We start from the raw sequence: 12750 nt of genomic DNA, 5'->3' as shown, positions 1-12750 counted from the left end.
ATGAAATGAATGATTTCATCCTTTGAATTCGCTCTGAAGGCTTTTTTTCTTAAGACAATAACTTGAGTATTTTCAAACAATTATGTTTGTATAAAAACTGTGGATTTCAAAGCAACAAAAAATTGATTTTCTAAACCATTGGCCTGCTTGATGTTTTCATATTTGAAAATTTACAATATTGAATAAAGAACTTTCTAGGTAAAGACATTTACCATATCATAACAAATATTTTACGAAAAAAATAATCTATCCAACTCATACACAATCATTTTTTTTTTTGGCAATAAAGACAATCCTTATAACTTTACCATAATTAACCTTCTTTGTAATGTCTCTGTTTGAAAATAAATTTAAAATAAAAACTACTAAAATTTATAAAAAATTGTGTTCATTTGATTTAAATCGTTGACAGCAAGATGCCATGAGAGGTTGCAAGGGCATTTGATAAAATTCTTATTTTTGTGCGATGGCTTCTCTTAATGTTTCATGAAAACCAATCCTAAATACTAATAATCTGATAGATACCTGGGCAGAACCTCACTTCTTCGAGTCACTTTTGGACAGTATCTCGCCAGCACTCCACGATTTCCCAACAAGCAACACAACAGCAACAGTTTACCAAAGTCAAAACAGAAACATTGTAACAGTAGAGAGAACGGAAAATATGTATTGTATTGATTGATTTCTGAATAAAGGTTTCATAATCATTTCTCAATACAATGACTATTTCCCAGCAATCTCAAAAAGGGAAAAGGACTATTTTCCACCCATTTTTTAGGTCATTCTCAAACCTATACCGATGAGAGATGAAAAACCTCTTTTCTCATCCATGACCAAACTGCCGTCCAATTTTTCAATTAGGGACAGAGGTAAAATCATCATTTTAATTATAAACCTTAAAACTTTAAAATTTCACCATTTTCCCCCTCCAGGTTTTAAACACTAAGACTTTAACCCATCTTCAAAGTTTGAAAAGTTTAGATTTTACCCCTAGGGTTTTCTTCCTTCTCTGGCCACCACCGACGGCTGGCACATTCCACCAATCTCCCATCTCTAACTACAAAGGACGACCCTTCGTCGCCCAGATCTGGATGACGAAGCGTCATCCAAATTTGGAAGAATAGACGAAGGACGACGCGTCGTCCGCCTTTGTCGTCTGGGTGGAGCGACGAAGAGAGACCTCTTCGCCGCTCAGTGGTGCGACAAAGAGATCTTCGTCTTTTCGTCTGGTGCGACAAGGAGATGAAGATCTCTTCATCGTACCACCGCAGTTGCACCAGGAGAAAGAGGAGGCTGGTGACGACATCGGAAGATGAAGTTGAAGAATAGGGGTGAAACTGCTATTTTTGAAAGTTATGAGGGGCGGCTGCGTTTTGAGAAATATGAAAACCCTAGGTTTGGGGGTGGAAATGTTAACTTTCAAAGTTTAAAAATTTTAGGTAAAGATAAAATGTTATTTTCTAAAACCTAAGAGAGGTGAAAAATAATAAACTTTATAACTTTTTAATATAAACAGTAAAATAACTATTTTACCACCTTCTTTAATAGAAAAAATTAATAGAAGTTTGCCTATAGGTGAGAAAAGGGGTTTTTTATCTCTCATGGGTATAGGTTTGAGAATGACCTAAAAAATAGATGGGAAATAGTTCTTTTCCCACTCAAAAAATCACAAACGTACAATGGAAACACCACTGTCCCCGCTTAGCTTCTTAGAAGCCAGATTCCCCACTTCTTTTCCTTCAGTTTTTCCTTCCTGCCCCCTGCTGCATCACCTGCTCCCTTTTTCTCCTCTTTCTTCAGCTAATCCTTTCTTCTTTTCCCCTAATGCTGTGCCAGGTACTCTTTTCTCCTGTTGTTGACTTATTAGTGAAGTAATGGCCACTTGATCACCTCTTTCGCTGCCAAGTGTCTCCTTCTTTTTATTTACTTTTTTCCTGCAAGAGGTGTAAACATTAGTTCTAACGTAATCAACTCTATTTGAATAATTTAACGGAAAGATTAATTTAAATTTTTGAATAACATCAAAACATTTATCAATCATCTTTTTAACGTTCTTTTAACATGTGAATTTAAGATGAAAATTTAGAAAACCCATATAAGATTCTCATCTAGGAATTAGGTATATATTTTTCATAATCTAATGTGGACACCTAATAATGATGATTCCATCCTTTATCTTTGCTCTCAAAATTGTTTGGTTATAAGATCAATCTTTTCTTTCACATAAAAAAGGCACAAACTCAAGAAATATGAAAAGCAAAGAATGCATGATAAAAGAAAAATCAAAATGAATAACATGATAAAGCAAGGTATTTAATTAAGAAAAGATTCCATTCTTTGTCTATACTCTCATATTTGAGGCTCAACTTCTTATAATTAATATTATATGCCAAAATTTCAATAGATTGATGTAACATCTGATAAACTTTGTTTTTGAGTTTTGTTGCCCTAGGTTTTTTCTATAGATATTGTAATTGCATTTCGTTAATTACAAATTTTAAGTAAATACAAACTTTATTTCTCTTGAAATTTAATATAAAACACAAAATTTGACAAGATTAAGCTTGAAAATTGTGTTTGACAGAGCTTCTAACAAACAAGCGTCAAAATCCATTACACAGGTGCAAAATCTATAAGGCCCAATCTATTAGAATATGGAGACTGCTGCAATAAGTTTAAGACATGAATTCAAAACAAAAGAAAAATTAATAAAAAAAGAATAATGATAACTAATAATCTCTAAATGCATGGCATCATATTCAAGTTTGAGTAATATTATATAACTAATGAATACAAACATTCTGATATGTCATAATTTAATTAAATAATATAATTATTTACTTTATTGATAATTAAAAATAATTCAGTCATATTACAATGGCTAAAACTTCTAAATTAACATAACACCCTATTCAGGATATTTATCAAAAACTATTGTTTTTTTTTTTAGTAGATACTATAAACTATTGTTAAGCATTACTAAATTGAACAATTTTAGCATTCTTACTACTTTCAAATTCCCATTTAACAACGCTATCAACAGTCAACTTCTCTAACTTCCTCAATGCAAAGTTATCTTCTCAATTCTCTAAAAAGCCACAATCCTCTCATTTTCTTTTTTAAAAAAATACTCTCAATAATTACTTCTTTGTTTATTTCCTCTTCTCTTACCACGTGGTCTCTATTTGTAACCTTTTAACTTTTTGGCTTGTTTATCTTCTTTTGTGCTCCCTTCCTTTTCCTGGTATATACTTTAAATGGTCTAACAAAATCAAATCTAACAACTTGAGATTAGTTAATTGACTAAAGTTGTATGTTTTTGTATAGCAATAAAACTATGTGCATATATTTTTAAGTATACATATGATATGTTATCTTATAATTAAATAATGTTAAAACCAAGTAAGAGATACTCATCTTTCTTCAAATGGTTCAACTCAATAACAAGTAAGAGGTACGAAAAGTTAGATGTACAAGACACATAAAACAAATTAACAAAATAGAGAGCATTGATATCCAATAAGAGAAACTAAGTATATTAATAGAGAACGGTGTTAAGAGATATTATGCAGTATCAACCAAATGTTCAAAGGGATTTAAACTTGGCATTATTCCCAGATTAAGCAGAATGTACTTAATTAATTAATTTTTGTTGATTTAATGATTAAATACTTAAAAAGGTTTTGTCATCAACTGTCTATGATGTACCGCAATATTGTTAATGCATATAATTATACTATTCCACTAAATGTTGAAAAAATTAATTTTATATAAAGGGAAACTTTACCTATAACAAATGAATAAAAGTATAGCAATATATATATATATATATATATGAATTCTTTTTTATGTTTAACTATTGTACATGCACTCACAATTGACACATATATAGACACAAGTGCTAATACATCATTATGTGATTAGATGCTACTTTATCTCATATTCAAAATCACTTATTCTTATTCACATAATTAATAATTATTTGTTATGAAATGACAAACAGGAAAAAATAAAAATACAAAAGGAATAAATAAATGAAGTAAGAAACAAGAGAAGTTAAGAACAAACTAATGAAGGAAGGCATGTAATTTACCTTTAAATAATGATGATTCCATCCTTGCTTTTGCCCTTAAAATTGCTTTGTTACAAGATTAATCTTTACTTTAATGAAAAGAAAAAAGCAAAAATACAAGAAATATGAAAAACAAAGAATGAATTATAAAAGAAAAAGATAAAACTGAATGATATGATAAAATATGGTATATAATTAAGAAATGATTTCATTCTCTATCTATGCTCTCAAGTAAAGGGCTCAACCTTTTATAATTAATATCATGTACCAAAATTCCAATGGATTGAAGTAACACCTAGTCTAACAATTCGGTCTATTGTCAAGATATTGAATGCTTTAAACACACAATTTATCACGACATTCACAACATATCTCGACATCTTACAAACTCAGGGGTTATTTAATTACATACTCAATATTTCTCTCATATTTTGTTAATATGATATTTGTCTAAAGTGTTACATTTAACCCCATCATCAAATTCAACGTCCTCAATGAGGTTTCCTTGGACATTTGAAGTTGTTTTGATATTATTTATAACATCTCAAATATCCTCCAATATTATGAGGGCCCATGCACTTCTCCCATTCTTGATTCTCTCTCACAAGAACTTGCTTTTGCTAATTCAAAATGAGTACGTTAAACCTAATATGTAAGCAATTATGTCTCAAATCTTCATACTACTACAGTTCAAGGAACTAAAATTTAGGATAGGAATATCCTTTAAAATCCTTTTGGATTGGAGTACAAAATTTCATGACTTTGTGTTAGATTTAATTAACAATCCTAAATCAAGTTAATGTCAGTCACAATGCAAGGCAACACATGTAACAACAATCTTAAATATTGTATAGTTTATTGATAGTTTAAGAAGCATTATGTAGGGATACTTTTAAATTTTGGTAGACCGAATAATTAATCATATAAACATTCTATTGTTTCAATTTCAAGTTTTCAATGGACTTGACCATCGATGTCACATATATTAAATCAAAGCAATCACATTGAAAGTTGAAACGATGTAAATATATTAATTAAATCATTCATCATATAAGACCAATATGAATTTTAACTTAAAAGAGTTTTTTTTTTTTTTTGGGGTCTAGACCTAATCATCGAATTTAAAAGTAGTGGATTTACCATATTTTGATACATGCCTTTATAAGGCAAAAAAGAAAAAAAAAAAACTCTTTCTAGACTATTGGTGGGGTGATGTTTTCACATTTGGGAATGCAGATATAATGATGCAGAAGAAATGATAAAAGAAAATAAGAAAAGATAAATGTTGCAGAATAAAGCAAACAAAAGTAAATGGTAGGAAGAAGGAAGGTACTTAATGCAATTTCGGATATGAATGATTCCATCCTTTGAATTCACTCCAAAGGCTGTTTTTTATTTTATAACATGCTTCAAATGCATCAAAATCAGAGGCAAACATACTATATAGTTAAGTTAATTATGCAGATATATATTATTGTCCTTAGAAAGAGGAAATCAATATGCATGGAAGCAACCCTAGTAAATATGCTTGATGTGTTTTATCAATCCAAGACTTAGATTCGCTATGTTATGACATATGAGAAGAATATAAATCATTTATTAGGAATCACTTCAAGGGTGATAGTTTTCTAAAATTATCATAAAAGTATTACTATTACAAAGAGATTTTCTAGTTTTTGTATTCTATATTTAATGTTTCCAACAACAATTTTTAATCACAAATTATAATTTTGAAAGTCAAATAAAATGAACAAAATAACCATTTTATCCTTGTATGAAATGAATCGAAACAATCTATTTTCAAACAATTATGCTTGTATGAAATGAATGATTCCATCCTTTGAATTCACTCCAAAGGCTGTTTTTTCCTTAAGACAATAAATTGAGTATTTGTTTCTAGACCCATTTGTGCAATTTAAAAAGGCAATTTCAAAGTTATACCTACGAAATTTGAAAAACTTAAAGTCTCACATATTAACCAACTGGGTTAAAATTCTCTATTAGAAACAGAGATAAAATCATTGTTTTACTAATAATATTAAAAAAATATAAAATTTATTATGTTTTCTCCCCTAAGTTTTAAAAACTAATATTTTATCTATACCTAAAATTTTTTAACTTTCAAAAGTCACATTCCCCCTCCTCCCCTCCCCTCCTCAAGACCTCAAGGTTTTTTTTCTCTCCCCTCTGGCCACCATCTCCGGTGCCAACAACTTTAGCATTTGTCAAATAATTCGTGAAGGACTTGTTATACTTGAAAAGCTCTCTAATATTGACTTCATACAATAATCTCAAACAGTAAGTTATTGTCTTGAATCATTATGTATAGTAATCTTTTTTTTTTTTAATTTAAGTGCCATTTCCGTATTTTGATTTAGCCTCGACCTTATTTACATTAATTACAAAATTATTTGATATTTGCTTATTTTTCAACATATCAAAAGATTTTTGATAATAAGGGAAACAAAACGATACTGGGTATGTTTTGATAAGGGATGACAACAGACGAAGACGGCTAAAGATGGCCAGCCATTGGATGGTGACACATGGACGGAAAAGATTGATATGTTAAGATGGGCGTGTGGCATGCTCGTGGTAAGATACATTATCAGAGATGGCTCTAGAGATGGTAAATAGTAAATATGGAATCTCAAAGACTAGTATGGTATTTTGTTCATTTATGGGAGATTGTTATTCAAATTTAATTTTTTAGTTAATTGACAGAATCTTTGTATGGGCAAGAAGTCATTAGGCATAATTCAAAACTAGAATGTCCTCTCCGATTCATTTTTTAATAAAAATATACATATATGGTTTTAGTAGACAATTTATATACATATATAATGCGTTTTTATATGATTAAATGATTTTGAATTAAACGTAAAATAACATCTAATTATATAATAATACATCATCTATATATTAAAATTATGTATAAAAAATTTGTCCACATATCATTACTCTTCCATTTTTGGGTTTTTAATTCAATTGGCCGACCTTTTAGACAACACTTAATTCAGTTTGTCTTGGGCCTTGTCACATTTTCTAAACTACAGTTACCAGCCTGCTAAAGTCAGGCCAAATACCTAGAGAAAACATTATTATCAACAATGTTGCTTCAAGTTCATTTAGTTTTGTTAATCAATATGCATTATGAAGAATGCAAAATCAATTGAATATGAATCACTTAGAGATGCCTAGAAAAAGAAAAGTATGAATTTATTTTTATTCAGGATTTTAGTTGCAAAATGAAATGATAAAAGCAAATAAAGAAAGGCATACATAAAAGCACTATTTATATGAAATAAGAAAAGAGAAATATTGCAGAATAAAGCAAAGGAAAGCAAATGGTATAAAGAAGGAATGTATGTAATGCATCTTGGAAACGAATAATTCCATCCTTCAAATTCGCTCCCAGGGCTGTTTTTTATTTTATAACATGCTTCAAATGCTTCAAAATCAACCTTCTTTTGTGATGCCAATGTTTTAAATTGAATTTAAAATAAAAACTTCAAAAGCTTACAAATAATAATGTTCATTTGTTTTAAATTGTTGCCTGCAAACATGCCATGTGAGATTATAAGGGCATTTTGTAAAATTCTTTTTTGATAAGATGGCTTCTCTTAATGTGCATTTTAACGGTACATGTAAACCAATCCTAAATACAAAGAAATTACATTAAAAACCCTGTTTGAATAGTTTAATGAAAAGATTAATTTAAACCCTTGAATAAAAACAAAACATTTACTAACCATTTTTTAATCATCTTTTTGACATTTAAATTGGAGACGTAAATTTAGAAAACACATGTAAGATACCCATCTAGGAATTAGATATATATTTTTCATAATCTAGTGTGGAGACCTAATAGATTACAAAAAATAAGGACTTGTGTCTTCTATCTTCTCACATTAATTGCAATCATTTTACTAAATATCTTGGTCTACTTGCCTTTACATGTAAGTATAGAGAGATCTTTTGAATGTCATAGTTAACAACCAACTATCGTTTTCTAAGTGCATCAATTATTTAACTAAGAAGGTATTATGACATGCCTATAATCACTAATTTTATCACCCTATTATGTTTATAATTTTCTTCCCTTTTTGTTCATTTTCTTATCATTTTCATATTTTGGTTGTAATAAGTACTTATTTTTTTGTTTTTAATACATAATTATTTATATTCTCGTTAAAATTAAGTATACTTTGAACAATGTACTCTTAAAAATTTTCATATGTTGGTAAATAATAATTGGTGTTTGGATAGTGGTTCGACTGATGTGATCAAAGTTAAAATTGGATCATTAGATTGCATCATTTATGTTATCTTGGTTATTTTGATCTGGTTTGGGTGTGATAAACCACATCGGTCAGCAAGGGCCTTTAGGCCAAATCCTAAATACCTAGATAACGTCGTTGGACGTAATCCATTAAGCCACTGCATACGACATACAAGCACGACGTAATCCATGGAGCCATTGCATGTGACAAGCAAGCAGGGAGGTGGGACGTAGTGGAAGCAGTTATGAGAAGTAGTAGAGGTAGTTCTGTTTACGTGTCTGTTTTACGTGTACTTTCTGTGTTGGTTTATTTGTTCATGGCTTGGCTTATTTAAGCAACCAATGACTCTGTTAAGCATTATCAAGAATTTGCATTTCATTTGTGGTACTTTCTCACCCGAAGAGAAATCATTCTTAGCAATTACACTATATAAAGTTAAGATCTATCATTGGTGTCAAAGCTAGGCTACTAATGAGGACTAACAAAGAACGTATTGAGCACTTGGAGTTTGGACTGGGTACCATTTAGGAAGGACTACAGCGGATGGAGGAAGCTCTCAATCGAATTTTGATTATGTTGATTATAAATTAGGAGAATCCCAACAACAGCAATCCTCACCGAGAAGGCAACGATGGAGCCTGATAGATCATCTCTTCCAAAATAGCTAAGCTAGAATTTCCATGATTTTTAGGGGATGACCCAATCGAATGGTTCAATTGTGTGGAGCAATTCTTTGAATGCCAAGGCATAGCCGAAAACCAAAAGGTTCCTATGGTCGCTTACCATCTTGAAAGAGAAGCCAACCAGTAGTGGCAGTGGCTACGAAGGATGTTACAGAAGGAGGGATAGGTGATTACATGGGAAAGATTCCAAGAAGAATTATGGGCTCGCTTTGGACCATCAAACTGTGAAGACTTTGATGAAGCTCTCTCAAGAATCAAGCACTTGGGAATGTTGAGAGACTATCAATGTGAGTTCAAGAAGTTTGGCAATAAGGTACGTGGATGGATGTAGAAGGCATTGGGGGGTGCGTTCATGGGCAGTTTGAAAGCTGAGATTTCTGATGGGATTCGGATGTTTAAACCGCAATCCTTTAAGGAGGCCATTACTTTAGCGCGGATGAGGGACGAGCAGCTTGCATGGCAACAGAGGTTAATGCAGCCACCACCTACAAGAACTCCTTTAGCTCTTCCATAACCCAGTCGAGTAGCCCCTGCTACTCTAATTGTTCCAGTCAAACGTTTATCCTAGGAGGAGATATAGAGGAAAAGAGTGCAAGGCCTTTATTTTAATTGTAATGAACGATTTACAGTTGGGCACAAATGTCAAAAACCTCAATTATTACTCTTGGAAGGCTATGCAGGTACTGGTAATATGGTCTGTGAGAATGTCACTGATCAACAAATAGGGAAATTTGTCCAAGAGGAAGATACGAGAGAGGTACAGGAACCTGAACTTGAACCAAAAATCACCTTTCATGTATTAACGGGATGGACTGCTCTGAAAACAATGCATGTGATAGCAACGATAAGTTCTCTTGAAGTAGTGGTACTAATCGATAGTGGATCAACACACAACTTTATTAGTAATCGTCTAGTAAACGTGCTGTAATTACCAATAGTACCAACGGAAACATTTACGGTTCGTGTTACAAATGGTGAGCGATTGAAGTGCCAAGGACGTTTTGATAAGGTAAAGGTGCATTTACAAGGAACTGAATTTTATCTTACCCTCTTCTCGCTGCCATTACAGGTCTTGATCTAGTGTTTGGCATTCAATGGCTAGAGATGTTGGGTTCCGTGGTTTGTAACTAGAAGCAATCAACTATGGAATTCATTTGGGATAATCAAGTCTGAAAGCTACAGGAGATAGGCGAGCAAGCCATTCAGGAGGCTACATTGAAAGAAATAAAAAAAGAATATCGAAAGGACCATGCGTTATTTATCGTAAGCTTTTCTCCAACCACAGAAGCTACATCACAAGGGGGGACACGTGATGTGAAACAGCAAGACTTGTTGCGGGTATTACATGAATACGGGGACGTGTTCAAGGAACCTTCATGTGTACCACCGGTGTGAGAGGTATAACATTTCATTACACTTAAAGAAAGCACCAAACCGATCAATGTACGACCTTACCGATATGCCTATTTTCAAAAGGAAGAGATCGAAAAGCAAGTTCAAGAAATGTTTAATTCCGGGCTCATTCATCCTAGCACTAGTCTATTTTCTTCACCAGTCTTGCTCATAAAGAAAAAAGATAGAAGTTGGAAATTTTGCAAGATTATCGTGCACTTAATACTGTCACTATCAAAGACTGTTTCCCTATTCCAACGATGGACAACATGCTCAATGAATTATATGGCGCCTTTTATTTTACAAAGTTGGATCTGCGGGTCGGATATCATCAAGTAAGAGTAAAATCCTCTGATATTTATAAAACCATTTTTCGTACTCATTATAGTCATTATGAATATCTCATAATGCCTTTTGGCCTTTGTAATGCACCATCTACATTTCAGGCCATTATGAATTCTATATTTCGACCTTACCTTAGAAAATTCATCTTAGTTTTCTTTGATGATATACTTGTATATAGTTCAACTTGGGATAAGCATGTGGTGCACGTTGAACAAACCTTAGAGATTTTGAGGCAACATAAGTTTTTTGCTAAGACAAGCAAGTGTGTTTTTGGCCAGTAAGAATTGGAATATCAGGGCCATATTATCACGGCTCAAGGAGTGAAGGTTGATGACAAAAAATTGTAGCCATGCTTGCATGGCCCCAACCTACTAATATTTCTGAATTACATGGTTTTTTAGGATTGAGAGGATATTACAGAAAGTTCGTTTAGAGTTATGATATCATCGCACGACCTCTTACCTAATTACTCAAGAAATGATAGTTTGGATGGAATGATGATGTCAAATCAGCTTTTTTGGCTCTCAAGCAAACAATGACCACAACTCCCATTTTGGCCATGCCTAATTTCAATGATTCCTTCACCATTGAAACCGATGCCTCAGGAGACGGGATTGGCACAGTATTATCGCAGCAAAGGAAGCCCATTGCATTTATGAGTAGAGCATTGGGAGTTACAAAAAAATCTTAGTCAACTTATGCCAAGGAAATGCTTGCCATTGTGGAGGCCATACGCCTATGGCATCTTTATTTACTAGGAAGAAAATTTTTCATCCAAACGGACTAGCGCAGCCTAAAGTATTTCTTGGGGCAACATATGGCAACACCTAAGCAACAAAAATGGGTAGCCAAATTAATGGGCTACGACTATGAAATCACTTACCATCCAAGTCATGAGAATTCAGTTGTCGATGCCCTTTCACGCAAGCCTCACAGCCCAGTTTTTCATCATTTACATGTGTCTTCTATTACCATATGGGATGAAATTAAGGAAGCTTACATAGAGGACTCATATATACAATCAGTGTAGTAGAGGGCCAAAACTCAAACTGGGAGGCACTACTCACAACGCTAAAGACTATTTTTGTTCAAAGGAAGAGTGGTTATTCCTTCCTAAGAGGTGTTGTAAACCAAGCTTATACATGAGGCTTATGACACCAAAATTGAGGGGTACTTATGAGTGTTACGGATGTTCAAACAACTGGCTCAACAATTTTATTGGCTTAAAATGTACCACGCAGTCCATGAATACATCAAACGATGTGAAGTCTGCCAAAAAATGAAGTCTGAGACATTTTCCCCTATCGGACTCCTACAACCTTTGCCTATTCTATACCAAGTCTGGGACGATATCACTCTCAACTTCATTGAAGGCTTGCCGACATCTTACGGCAAGGATACAATTTTGGTAGTTGTCGACAGATTAAGTAAATTTACCCATTTCTTAACTTTAACACATCCTTTTACAACTAAAGGCGTGGCTGAAAAATTCGTTGAAGGGGTTGTCAAATTACATGGTCTTCCCATATCAATCATTAGTGATCGAGACCCTGTTTTTATTAGCCACTTTTAGTAAGAATTCTTCCAGATGTCAGGTACTAAGTTGAAACTTAGCTCCGTCTACCATCCGTAAACCGACGGACAGACGGAAGTGGTTAATCATTGTGTAAAGTAGTATCTCTGCTGTTTTGTTCATCAATGGCCACACAAATGGAGCTCCTACATTCCATAGGCAGAGTTGTGGTATAATACGATGTACCATGCCTCTATAGGAATGACCCCATTCCAGGCACTATATAGTCGTTTGCCTCTCCCACTTCCCATTTACCATGGCGACTTATCTTTTGTGCATGATGTAAATCAGAGTCTCATATCTACAATAGAGATATTACACCAACTTAAAGCTAATCTCTAAATTTCCAGCAATTGCATGAAGCAGACAGCGGATCAGACGAAAAGAGATGTGACTTTTGAA

This window comes from Mangifera indica, chromosome 2, assembly GCF_011075055.1.
Source record: "Mangifera indica cultivar Alphonso chromosome 2, CATAS_Mindica_2.1, whole genome shotgun sequence".
Taxonomy (NCBI): domain Eukaryota; kingdom Viridiplantae; phylum Streptophyta; class Magnoliopsida; order Sapindales; family Anacardiaceae; genus Mangifera; species Mangifera indica.
The sequence above is the reverse complement of the archived record's forward strand: the minus strand, read 5'-3'. Positions refer to the sequence as shown.